The sequence below is a fragment of the Vicugna pacos genome, chromosome X (assembly GCF_048564905.1).
Source record: "Vicugna pacos chromosome X, VicPac4, whole genome shotgun sequence".
Lineage (NCBI taxonomy): Eukaryota > Metazoa > Chordata > Mammalia > Artiodactyla > Camelidae > Vicugna > Vicugna pacos.
Genome location: NC_133023.1, coordinates 19999384 through 20013588, shown reverse-complemented (window position 1 = coordinate 20013588; position 14205 = coordinate 19999384). Strand labels below are relative to the sequence as shown.

The 14205-nt window shown below is 37.4% G+C and overlaps 1 long non-coding RNA gene across 1 annotated transcript in view; it reads left to right on the top strand.

Annotated features, from left to right (window-relative positions):
* LOC140692050 (uncharacterized) overlaps positions 1-5727 on the top strand; it is a 329341-nt gene extending 323614 nt beyond the window's left edge. Inside the window, exon 6 of the long non-coding RNA XR_012067628.1 lies at positions 5671-5727. This is a non-coding gene — a long non-coding RNA (uncharacterized lncRNA). The remainder of the gene's footprint in view (positions 1-5670) is intronic.
* Positions 5728-14205: the final 8478 nt, after the last annotated feature.

Genomic DNA, 14205 nt, shown 5'->3' with positions numbered 1-14205 from the left:
AAGCATATAGAAACTTGGTAACATTAATAGATTGTTGATCCTTATAAAGTCAAAGAACTGTTGAAGTCAGGGTACTGGAGGGAGTAATCTTCAGAGAGTGACCTGTCTGAAGCTCACATTATTGAAGAATGAGCACACATATATTGGCAATGACTAAGTGTGTGATCGTGGAATGGTGGCTGAGGAAAAGCTTATGGAAGGAAGGAAGGTCCAGACACTGAGAAGCCAGGCTTGTTAAAGAATGATCTCCATTGACATGAAGGTGATTGGTAATTGTAAAAATTTTGGTTGAGAGCATCATGCATATAGTTGATGAGTGAGCAGAGTTGTATATGTATGACAGTTAATGTATGTACTTAGGTACATATGTGTGTACATAGGTACGTGTGTATTAGAGGGCTTAGTTCAAATACAATGTTGCTCCAATTTAATCTTAGCTGTTGCATTTAATAATTTAAAAAACATTAAAAAGCATAACCACTATCTTGATGTCAATCATATACTGTTTTGTATTATGGTTAAGTGAGGACATGGCGTGGCTTCTCTCCAAGACAGTCGTAATGGCTAATTCCTTAATTCTCCCACAGCTATGGTTTATAAGAAACATTTGTGAGGAGTAATTAAATAGAGACAGAGTCAGCTTTGAAGAGGGAACATTTGTTTTCATCAGATCTTGACATTTAGTGGCAAAGCTGGTATGCACATATGAACAGTGGAATTGTTTTTAAAAATACCAGTAGCCAAGGTTTATTGACCTTTTTACTCTGTGCCTGATGTTGTGCAAAATGCTTTGCATGCATTGCATTACCCCCATTATTTTTCCCCTAACTTTAATCTTTCGTATTTGTAACTATTCAGTGATTTTTAGGAACTTTACCAAATCATGCAACCATCATCATAAACCGGTTTTAGAACATTCTAATCCTTCCAATAAGATCCCTCATGCCCATTTACAGTTAATCTTCATTATCACCCCCTAGGTCTGGGCAACCACTAATCTACTTTCTGCTTCTATAAATTTGCCTTTTCTGGACATCATATAAATGGAATCCTACAATATTTAGTCTCTTGTGTTTGGATTTTTCCACCTAGCATAATGTTTTTGAGTTTCATCCATGTTGCTGCATGTATCAATACTTCATCCCTTTTTATTGCTGAATGGCATTCTGTCATATTGATATGCCACTTTTTGTTTCCATCCATCAGCTGATGGACATTTAAGTTGTTCCCTCTAATTTAGGCCATTGTTTCGGGCCGTTGTGAATAAAGCTGCCATGAATATTATTGTACAAATCTTTGTGTGAACATATGCTTTCATTTACTTTGGATACACACCTAGGGATAGAATTGCTGGGTGGTATTGTAATAGAAGTATTCTTAAGGATAGATTTTGCTTTCAAATGCAGGACAGATGCTGAGTCTACTTAAATAATCCAAATTCATCTTGATATAGTGTCCAGGAATAGAGCTCCTATCTGAAAATTTAGATACCTGGAAGTCTTTAAATTCATTTGTACAGGCACACAAACAGACACACACACATACATATCTTATTTAATGGATATTTAATTGTTACATGTCTTTTTTTTTTTTTTTTTTTTTGGCTGTTGCTGAAGGAAAGAAACGTGGTACTATGAGAGGGAAAGGTTCTGGACTTGAGTGCAGGAAATGATCTGTGATGATTTCACTGGGGAAATAAATGTCTAAGTCAATATCACAGGATGAATATGAGTGAGCTAGACGAAGAGACACTTAGAAGAGCATTTCAGTTAGAGGGAACAGCATGTGAAAAATCATTGGGGCGGGAGGGAGCTTGAAGATTTTTGAGGAATGGGAAGAAAGACAATATGGCTGGCATTTTTGTCAATGAGAAGACAAATTGAGTCTTGGTCTCAGGAGTTTGCTGTTATTCCCAAAATCAGTGAAACTCACTGATGGGATATACAGGTAGGTGACAAAAATCAGATAATCTTGTCTGCATTGGAAAATAGTGGTAAGTCAGGATTCGTAGTGCATGCTGGGAGACCACTTATAATCTAGCTGGGTATTCTTCTCTCACTTGAATGGGCTTTTTTTTTTTTTTTTTGAGGGGGAAGAAAGGTATGATACCTATCATGTTGATGTACTGAACAGGAAAATACACTAGTCATTGCTGGTTTGTTAAGTCATTTGCCCTGTGCCCAAGGCAGGTGATATTAGACATACAGTGAGTGATCCCAAAATATATGATAATGGATCTGTTGGCAAAAACAATTATGCAAATATAAAATCAAAGCATAAAGACAAATATATAAACTTTACTTGTAATTCATAAAACAATAAGCTTCATATGAAAGAGAACAACTAAATATGAACTCGTGATTATGTACAATATTGTCCATTGGATAACTGCAATTTGTAAACGCCCAATATTTGTATCACTAGTGGTGATAATAATAACATTATTAGCTACCAATTATTTAATGCCAACTCTGCCAGCTACTCCAAAAACTTTATATAGCTAATCCTCAAAATAACATTATTGAGTAGTTATTTTAAACCTCTTTTTTAAGATTATAAGTGTGTGTTTGTTTTTTTATGACTGGTCCTAATGTTCAAATAAGTTCAGTATCAAGGGTAAGATTTTTTGGACACATCTACTAAAAGAATAAGACATTTGAATGATAATCTTAGATGCTTTAGGTAAGATTCTCCATCCCTTTTAGCAGAGAAGAAGTTCACCCGAATGTTTTATTTTATTCATTTATTTTTTTAATGGAGGTACTGGAGACTGAACCTGGGACCCCCTGCATGCTAAGCGCACGCTCTACCACTAAGCTGTTGCTGCTCCTAGATGAGAAAACTAAGGTTCAGGAAGATGAAATGTCTTGCCCCAAATCTCACAAGTAATAAATAATGGAACAGGTTTCCCAGTAATGTTCCATGTGTAACCCCAGGAAATATGCTTACTGGATCTATTGTTTTGCATCCGTCCAAGTGCTTTGTAAAATGAAAGTTACATATTTCAAAACCAGTTCTCTAGCAAATGAAATATAAGTCATAGAGAGGTTTTAAAGTGGCATTTCAAAGGCCTACCTTTCATCCCATCTCTCTGTGCCAGGCTCTCTACCTTGGATGAAGTAATTCATACTCAGAAAAATATAGTAAGCTACCCTGTCATTAATAAGTAAATGGACCTCTGGAAGCGAGCAATTTTTTTTTTTCCTTCCTGCCTATCAGTTTGACAAGGCCAACTATTCAATGGGCCATTTGTTATAGGTCTAAAATTTATCTTAAGGATATAAAATTGGGAAAACATAAATAGAATGAAAAGCAAATGACTTCCAAATAAAAGAAGATGGAAGTACTCAAGGCAAAGAAATGGACCATTTTGGATCCTATAATTAACAGGAAATAATTGAATATTTCATAGTCATCTTGAACATTCTGTTTTCTATATTAAAGTTAAGATTGTACTTACAATCACATAAAATCCCCCTCCCATTTCTCTAGTTGCTAATATTATTTCTAAAGTAGAATATTTCTTGCTGGCACTATATATTGAAAGAATACACACAGATTTTTCTCAAATTTAGCAATGGATTTTAGAAGCAGCAAATGCTAAAACTTACTGACTTGTCATCTACTGATATTCATGGTCATAAACTAGGCAATATTTCCAAAGAGAAAAAGATTACTTTTGTAGCTCTTACTTCCTTTTTTTTTTCATTATAAGAAATCCAAATAGAGCTTAAAATAAAACCTAACTTTAAAATTCTGTTAGATTTTTGCCAGTGGGCTTTTATGCAAATGGCCAATTGTAGGCATAATAGCTAAACAAGAGTGAGAAATGCTAACAGAGTTCACTTGAGCCATGTCAATGAATGTTCCTTTTGACAATAAATAATGACAGATGGCTACCTTCTTAGTGACAGTTTCTAAGTATAATAGTTTGACACTTAAAAAGAGCACTTCCCTAATGACACAAGAATGCCCTTGTCTGAAAATGATTTGAACATCATCCTTTTTATAATACGACTATTAATGGATGCTAAATGAATTATTTTCAAAACAAGTATTTCAGTTGAACCTCACAGATTGCCTCATAGGCAATCTATAAGAATTGTTGCAGTAAATGTGTGTTCTGCCTTGCAAAGATGTCAGTGCCTGTGGACGATTTTTCTTTTTTCTTCTAGTTTTAGCGAGATATAATTGACAAACAGCACTGTTGAAGGTGTACAGCATAATGGTTTGACTTACCCACATCATGAAATGATGGCCACAATAAGCTTAGTGAACATTCATCATCTCATATAGATACAAAATGAAAGCAATAGAAAAAAAATATTTTCCTTGTAAAGAGAACTCCTAGGATTTAGTCTCTCCACAACTTTCATGTATAATATACAGCTGTGTTTAATAACATTCTTCAATTGTAAATTGTGAAAATGTCTGAATAAAAGATGCCATTGAGTGTTAGAAAAAAGAAGTGCTTAAGAGTGATTCAGATCACCTATTTTAACCTTTTCTGTCCAATATATTTGTTCATTTGGATAACCATCCCTGGGGTTCTGGCATGAATTTGTTTCAAAAGAAACTAACTCCTCTGAACTGTATATACTGGAAGAAATGAAGTGGAACATTTAAATGAGGACATTTCCAGGCAATGAATTATCTTCACAATATGGAGGTAATAGGTTCCTAGTGCTCTAAAGAGGAGGGTCCTGAAAGAGTTATTGCCATGTTGGGAAAAATCATGGTTAAAGTTATCAAACACCAACTTACTTTGTAAGAAAATGAGCTTCATAACTTAGCTTCATGAGTTAAAAGAAGTGAACAGAGAATCTACTGATTTTTTTCATGAATAATTAAGCAGCAATCATTTATAGTTACTGTCCTGGAATTTACTACAACAATAGCAGAAGGAAAGCTACCTTGTATGTCTTTACAAGTTTTAAAAATAGAATTTTAAACTGTAAATAGCATGGCACTGAAACATTTTAACCAGTTTGAATTCAACCCCATAATAAAAACTAAACTAGACTAATTAATGATAGCTATCAACCATTCTAAATTCGGAATTAAACTTAGCGAGTAATTATTCTGAAACATGCACAAAATATATTTTAAAGACTGACCATAATCCATCACCAGGTGTCTATTTGCCTGTAAGGATGAAGTACATTCTAACATTCAACCATCTGTCAGTCAACATTATTTATTGAATACCTGCTGTGTATGGAATAGTTAACCTAAAAACAAATCAATCACAAAAAAGTCAAGATTTTAATACTGAATACAAGCAAATGAAAGCACCGTCAGTTTCTGGTCAGTTTAATAAGAAGTTGCTTCATCATTTGCATTTATATGTATACTTACTCCTTCCATAGTTATTTGCTTAGAATATGAATACAGGCCTTTTATTAGAAAGTCAAAATATATGGTGTGCAAGTATCATATCAGCAACTGCCTTATAGCTAGGATTATCCCGCTACCTCTGCACAACATTTAGTAGGAGGATTTTCCTGTATCACCTAATGTGTCATTAATTAAAGGATTAACATTGGCCTACCACCCAATTATCCTTAGGTAAGATGCAATGTGGTAACTTCTCTGCATCATAATAATGTTATTACCAATATTCTGAGTGAGCATTGTTGAGGAGGAAAAAATTTCTCTCTACCCTTCTAGGTTCTTGTGGCTGATCTAAGAATTAAATTAACATGAAACAGGAGAAATGGAAGTTTAATAAACATGTGTACATGGGAGAGACCCAGGAGAACTGAGTAAGTTGGCAACACCATCTCAGGCCAAAGACAAAAGAGGATGTTGGGGGTAGTGGTTTGGGACTTAAAAGAGGAGGAAGGTAGTTCACAGGGAGCTGGAAAAGCAAACGTTTGGTAAACACATGTTTGCTCGGCCAGGCAGAGACAATGGGACACGGAGTGGACTCTATTAAATTCCATGTCCATATTGGGCATTTAATATATTTTAGCTCTTTTATTTATTTTGCTACTATCTCCAGTTTAAAATGCAACTAGAAGGGGAGGGTGTAGCTCAGTGGTAAAGTGTATGCCTAGCATGCATGAGGTCCTGGGTTCAATTCCCAGGACCACCGTTAAAACAAATAAATAATAAATCTAATTACCGCCCCCCAAAAAAACACAACTCTAAGGACAACCAATCACAAACAGCCAGCAAGGCTTTAAACTACAGCCAATCAAATATTTCTCTTTAAAATGCAACTAGAAACCAATATTAGTGTATTATAATGTGGGCTGTTAGAATAAAAGTGTCCCACCCCGGCAATGAGGATACTTAGAGGCTAGACTTTGCAAAGTGGGTGGTTCACTAGTTTAAGCTGGGAAGAAAGGAAGAAGAGAGAAGGAAACAAGGAAGGATCAGCAACTGTTTGAATCTGCCGTTTGGAACTCAGGGAAGGTCAGGGAGGCTGAATGAAGCCTATTTCCCACAAACAAGAAATGGGGGACATGGAAGAGACTTGCACCCGGGAGGGCCCCACGGGGTCCTGCTCTGTTTCACTGTTCCCTCCCTCATCTGAGTTACTCCGGTTAATCCAAGATTCAGCTCAGGTGTCTCCTTTCCTAAAGCATTTCTTAATCTCTCATTTAGGGAGAAGAAATAACAAAGGTACCGCATTTAGGCATTTGAAAGTCTGTTAAAAAAGAAATATCAGGCCCCAAATAGAGTCATTTACCCCCCATGACAGCAAATCAACACTTAATTGCAGTTTTGACTTTCCTCAGATAGGTAATTTTACTCAACCAGTCTGGAATTTTCTGATCAGCTTCAATAAGATGATCTGTCACATAGGCCCTCTCCACCCCCCAGTGGAAGAAGAGGCAATCTGCATGATAAAACCTTTGCCATTGCCTTTCTCCTCAAAAGATGTCCTGGCCTAAATTTTTTTTTCCTTTTACTAATAGCTCCCTTGCTCAACTCTTCTTCCTATAAAAACCTTCCATTTTGTACAGTCCCTCGAAGTACCCCTCTAGTTGTTAGTGTGAACGAAAACTACTGCAAACCGCATCAGTTAACAAAGGATGCTGAAGCCATCAAGTCATCAGCTGCTGCCCCCTCCCCCCGCCCCGTGAAGACAAGCCTGCAGCCCAGCCTCTGCAGCCACTCACAGTGGTGCCCTCTGAGGGGACTCAGAATAAGAAAGGACAGGATACTGGCCCTAGATAGCTAGGTGATTGTCAGAGGAATGAATTCAATGAGCCCAAATGTTTGCTTCCTCCCGTACGTAAAAAAGCACTAAATTCTTTAACTTGAGATGCCTGTTTTCTTTAGGTAACAAGTCATCTTTTATTGTTCCAACTACCTGGTGTTTGTTGCAAAGCTCCTATATATCCTAGCTCCTCCCTCACGTCTGCGGAGCAGTCCCTCAGAGCAACCTGAGAGGCTGTCATCCTGGCTCAAGTCCTCCCGCCAAATACAACATAACTCTCAACTTTTAGGCTAACGCATTTATTTGTCAACATTAGATAGGATGCTTGCCTAATTCATGAATCGCCTAATAAAGCCAGTTTGTTTCTTAACTGTTCTTTATTCTGGAAGGTGCATAGGTATACAGTGTCATGATATACAAAATGAGATCTAGACACCTACATGCTACGGTGATTGGATTTGATGAAATAATTTTGGATACTAAAGCCCTTAAGGAAGTAATACAGGTAAGTTTTCTCAAATATGAAAAGAGAATGGTTGAATGGTCCATTACTTTTAAATGTGGTCTTTCATATTTGATCTGCTGTGGTGTTACTAGTTCTATGTGTACAGTGATATTCTGAGAGTCATATTTTATTTCTGATAATAGACTATGTGTATCTTCCTGATATTTTAATACAGGGATGCCAAATTAAGTATAGTCCTAATGTTCAAAATGTAATTGACTTTAAGCAATTTCAAATAATATCTTTTGTGGAGGGTGGGGATAGCTCAGTAGTAGAGTGCCTGCCTAGCATGCACAAGGTCTTAGGTTCAATCCCCAGTACCTCCACTTAAAAAAAATAAGTAAGGAAATAAACCTAATTACCTCCCCCCCTAAAAAAGCATAAATCAAGTAATATGTCTTAGTAGCCACCTCATCATTAAAACATATTTCCAGAGTAAACTGTTTCTCTACCCCTCTCTCCCACCACCCTCTGGCATGTTTGCATCTTATTCATGGATGCCATTAGCAATGGTGTTGTATTCTCTTTGGATTGTTTTTTCTACTGGAAAGTTACTTTCAATGACCAGTTTGGGCTTTAAATTTTAAAAAATAATCAGCAAATAGCCATTTAGCTTTTTCCCTCGAATGTGACTTAACAGGCTATCATGAACATTCATAGCTAACTCCTTCCAGAGAGCTTTGATTTCTGCCCTTTCACAGATTTACAAACTTTAGTTTTCTTTAGGCTAACACATTTCTGCAGGTGGTTTATTATTTTAAAAAAGAACTAATTCACGTGAAGTTGAAAAGATAATTTCCAAAGGAAAAATTCAAGCCCTGAAATACGCAACCTATAAAATAGGAAAAATTCCATGAGATAAAAAGTCAACGGAAACTGTGTTTATCTGCCAATGAATTGAGTGAATCCCTGAGCCTTTAAAATAAGAGAAAGGGAAAATTAAATACCATCAGCTGTTTATTTTACCAAGCATACCTAATTCTCTTTAGTTTAAATTTAAACTGAATTTAAACTGCCAATTCATTAAGGAACTGTTTCTTTTGGTTTCAACTTTTTCTTTTGTGTGTGTGTGTGAGTTTTTGTTTGTTTGTTTGTTTTTTAATAGCTTGAATGCAGATTTTCTCTGCTTCCCTGCCCTACGTTCCTGGTGATCTTGGTAAGGGGGAAAAAAAAAAGAAACCATGCCCCTGATGGCATGATAATGTCGGGGAGTAAGAAATTTTCCTCTACCCCTCTAGGTTCTTCTGACTGGTCTGAGAATTCAGTTGACATGAAACAGATTAACGGGAAAATCTTACACAAGTTTAATAAGATGTGTACATGGGAGAGACCCAGGAAAACTGAGGAACTTGCCAGAATGGCGGAAGCCCTCACCTTAAATATCATCTTTAGTTGACGACTAAAGAGGATGTTGGGGGTAGTGGTTTGGGACTTCAAAGGGGAGGAAGGCAATTCACATGGAGATAGAAAAGCAAATGTTTGGTAAACACATGTTTGCTGGGCCAGGCAGTCAGTGGAACACAGGAATTTTAACATTACTAAATGCCTCCCTGTCTACACACCTGCTTTGTATTAAAGTATAGTTATCTATGATGGTAACTCCCTTCCTGGAACAGGTCCTCATCTACATTGTTTTAGGCAGTTGGGAGGGTCAAAGTTTTTTGGGGGTCTTTTTAGCCTTGATTGTTTCAGCTCGAAATAATCCACATGCTAAAGAGACACAATTTTGGGGTGGCACATTGCGCTACCCTACAATAACATACCTGAATTATATTTTGAAGATGATCTGTGTTAGTAGTAGAATAGTTTGTCAACTAAAAGTGTGGTCCTGAGATTAGTAACATGGATGTCACCTGGGATGTTTTACAAACACAGTTACCTGACCACCCCCACCCTACGGAGTCAGCATCGTGGAGGGTGGGGCTCTCAGGTGTAATTGATCTAAAGATCTCTTCAGGTGATTCCAGCGCATCTAAGGCTTTGAGAAGCCCTGATCTAGCAGATGTCAGCTTTTGAGAAAAGACGCTGAAGGCGTAACTGCTTCTCCACCAACAGGAAAACCCAAGGAATTGAGCTAAGATGTGGGGAATCTCGTGAAAGCTAGATGGGCAAACTGGCCAGAGCACCAGAGAAGGAGAAAGGAGAGCCGGAGTACAGGAGCTCTGTGATTCTCAAAGGTAGGCTCTTAAGTTCCTCTGTAGTATTACTTGTTCTACGTGTACAGTGATATTCTGAGAGTCATGTTGTATTTCTGGTAATGGACTGTCTGTGTCTTCCTGATATTTCAAATGTTACAGGGACGCCAAAGCTGTTACATCATCGAAGTTGAGATAAATGAATTTTTGTAATCCTTTCAACCTTATTTGCTTAGAAATGTTTTTACACAGAGGCGTTATGTAACACTGTATTGCCAGTACGCAGCACTGGCGTACTTAAATGTTAAAGGGATGCTATTAACTGTTTTATGTGTTCATGAAAAGCCAGTGGTGGTGATGGTAACTAAAATATACTTTTGTTACTGGGAGGAGGGGAATGACAATTACCTCGGTTCTTAGTCGCCTGACAAAAATGAATTTTTAAGGAGAGAAAGTGTGATAGAAATAAGATTTTATTAGTAAAGTAAAAATCCTTTAAAATCTAGTACACTCCCAAGACTTGGGAGCGGGCCAATCCAAGAGAGGAAAAACGTCGCTGCAACTTTGTTTTTCCTGTTTTTATATCCTGGCTTAGGGGGCATTTTCGTGATTGGTTGATTTGTGGCTGAGGTTCTTTGGGTGCTCAGGCTGACAGCTCATTCTCCTTGTGCTCAGGCACACGCATCTCCTTTGGGCATGTTCTTACCTATGATGCACACAGACAAACCTAAGGGAAGAGGGCTCAAACTGTGATGTGAATTACATTATAATGAGCAGCGGGTCAGGTTAAGCCAGGTCCTTCTCCCTGTTGCGCAGCCACAGTGTTCCATCCTAGCTGGCTTCTTTGCTGGCCCTCATTTAGAGAAAGTAAAAGTTTTTGGAGCCTCTTATCCTGAGCACAGGTGTACTGTTATTTTCTGAGTTGCTCCTTTCCCGTTCCCCTCCCCCTGTCCAGTGCTCATCTCTTATCTGCCTAACACTTTCATAGCATGTATTGGGGAAAAAGGGAGATGGTACAAATGGCTCAATGATTTACCCCACATTATAGCTAGAAAATTGCAGACCTAGAACTTGAATCCATACTTTTCAGCCTATGTTTAGACTTTTCACTTTCAGCCTTTGGTCCTCAAAATATGTTCCACTGAACCATTGGCATCAATGAGACCCTTTCAGGTGGTCTGTGACTGTAAGGAAATTAATAATTATATAAAGAAATTATTTTTCTTTTTCACTGTGTTAATATTTGCGCTGAAGTTACAAAAGTAACAGGATAGAACTGGTGCCTTAGGACAAATCAAGGCTTTGGTGCCAAAATGGGTGCGCATTATTTTTGTTTTTAAATGCTGGTTTCACTTAAGAATGATCTGGGAAAAGCAGGAAAAATAATTTTCCGAAATCTTAGCACATCTTTTAGCATTTTGTCTGTTGACGTGGGAAGTCGAGAGAAAGCATTTCTGTTGCATACTAAAGGAAGTGATTGTCTGAAGGAAAAGCATTTATGCAGTTGTTTTGAGTTTTGAGCTGAGGTGTTTTGTTTTCCATGGAACACTATTTTTACTTGAAAGAACTCCTGACGGAGAAGTAATGGTTATTCAGACTTGGGGCATATGGAAGATAATGTCTCAAAATAATTAAAGTGAGACTGCCACTTCAAGGAAAATGATTGACAGTATTTGTTGCCAAAGACAAAGTTTGAGATTTCATGCAAAAATTAGGAGCTTGGGAAACTTGTAAATGCTTCCATAAGCCTGACAGCTTAGTACTTAAAGACTTCTGATGACGTTACTGCGGTCATTCTATCATTATAATGGTTTTTATATTACATAATGAAAACTCAGTGAACCAGAATTCTCTAGTGACCAATGCTTGATGTTACAAAATTACTCTTGTGTAAAAGATATGTTAAAAATGCAAGATATATCCGTGGCTTTTCATGTAACAAAGTACAAAAGGTCCATTGATAGAATTTGAGATATGGCTTCAGAGGGGAGGGTTCCCCTTCGTTTTCCATTCCAGTTCCAGTCGGCAAATGGGGAAACCAAAGCTGAGATGGACACGGCACAAGCTTTATTCAGTGGTCAAATAATGGAGAAGTGGGAACTAAGTTCACAGATCAACTTCTCCCCCACCTGCCAAGAGTGATTTAATTTTAAAGAGTAAAGACAAAGGGAGAAGGAGTGAAGCTAATGAGGGGGAGGAATATGTATTAGTCTACCAGGGAGGAGGCAGGGCTTTTTTTGAGGGAGTACGGTGCCACCTTTTTTTTTTTTTTTTTTAACTTAATTCTTTTACAGTCCTTAATGTCACGTCCTGGCTCCTGGTAGGTGTGTCATCTAATATGCTAATATAGTAAAATCAGCAAATACTGAGACTCAGGGTCTGTTGGTGAGTTTCGTTGCCATCTTGCTCCCAGCTGGTTCCATCTGTTTTTGTGTGTGTGTCTGTAGCTCGCTGTCTTATTTCTGGACTCTTTAACTGAAAAGATTTACGTTCACTCCTGCTAAAGGTGGATGTGGGGGGCGGAGGTTAGCAGATTTTGAGCAAGGACACTCCTGCCAATGGTGGGGGGTTTGAGGGTTGTGAACAAGGACCTGGAGCAGCAACAATTCCACACTGTAACTTTTATAAAACCATCAGTTGAAGTTTGGATGTAGTAAGAAATAAGATTATCCCCCCTCAAAAAAATTAAAAGGATTATCCAAAATTTCCTTACAAGGCTATAAAAATAGCCCTCCATTTCCCAAATCCTTCTCTACAAGACGCCATATTTTGGTCATATATGTACTTCTACCAAAGTAACATAACACAACAGGTTTAATGCAGAATATGAGATTCCACCTGTCATCTGTTAGGGCAGACGTTGAACAGATTTGTAAAACTGTAAAACAATGTTACTCTTCTCAGTAAGTATTTTATTATATTTTGTTAAATATAATTCTTTTACAAAATATAATTCTTCTAAAAGTGTTTTTTTTTGGGGGGGGAGGGTTGGTAATTAGGTTTATTTATTTTAATGGAGATACTGGGGATTGAACCCAGGACCACATGCATGCTAAGCACACACTGTACCACTGAGTGCTACCCTCCCCCCATAATTTTCTTAAGAGTATTTTTAATTTGTTTTATTTTTTAACATTTTTTATTGATTCATAATCATTTTACAGTGTTGTGTCAAATTCCAGTGTTCAGCACAATTTTTCAGTCATTCATGGACATATACACACTCATTGTCACATTTTTTTCTCTGTGAGTTATCTTAACATTTTGTGTATATTTCCCTGTGCTATACAGTGTAATCTTGTTTATCTATTCTACAATTTTAAAATCCCAGTCTATCCCTTCCCACCCTCCACCCTCCTGGTAACCACAAGTCTGTATTCTCTGTCTGTGAGTCTATTTCTGTCCTGTATTTATGCTTTGTTTTTGTTTGTTTGTTTTTCTTTTTTAGATTCCACATATGAGCGATCTCATATGGTATTTTTCTTTCTCTTTCTGGCTTGCTTCACTTAGAATGACATTGTCAGGGAGCATCCGTGTTGCTGCAAATGGCATTATGTTGTCGGTTTTTATGGCTGAGTAGTATTCCATTGCATAAATATACCACCTCTTCTTTATCCAGTCACCTGTTGATGGACATTTAGGCTGTTTCCATGTTTTGGCTATTGTAAATAGTGCTGCTATGAACATTGGGGTGCAGGTGTCATCCTGAAGTAGATTTCCTTCTGGGTACAAGCCCAGGAGTAGGATTCCTGGGTCATATGGTAAGTCTATTCCTAGTCTTTTGAGGAATCTCCACACTGTTTTCCATAGTGGCTGCACCAAACTGCATTCCCACCAGCAGTGTAGGAGGGTTCCCCTTTCTCCACAGCCTCTCCAGCATTTGTCATTTGTGGATTTTTGAATGACGGCCATTCTGACTGGTGTGAGGTGATACCTCATTGTAGTTTTGATTTGCATTTCTCTGATAATTAGTGATATTGAGCATTTTTTCTTGTGCTTTTTGATCATTTGTATGTCTTCCTTGGAGAATTGCTTGTTTAGGTCTTCTGCCCATTTTTGGATTGGGTTGTTTATTTTTTTCTTATTGAGTCGTATGAGCTGCTTATATATTCTGGAGATCAAGCCTTTGTCGGTTTCACTTGCAAAAATTTTCTCCCATTCTGTAGGTTTTCCTCTTGTTTTACTTCTGGTTTCCTTTGCTGTGCAGAAGCTTGTAAGTTTCATCAGGTCCCATTTGTTTATTCTTGCTTTTATTTCTTCTAGGAGAAAATTTTTGAGATGTATGTCAGATAATGTTTTGCCTATGTTTTCCTCTAGGAGGTTTATTGTATCTTGTCTTATGTTTAAGTCTTTAATCCATTTTGAGTTGATTTTTGTATATGGTGTAAGGGAGT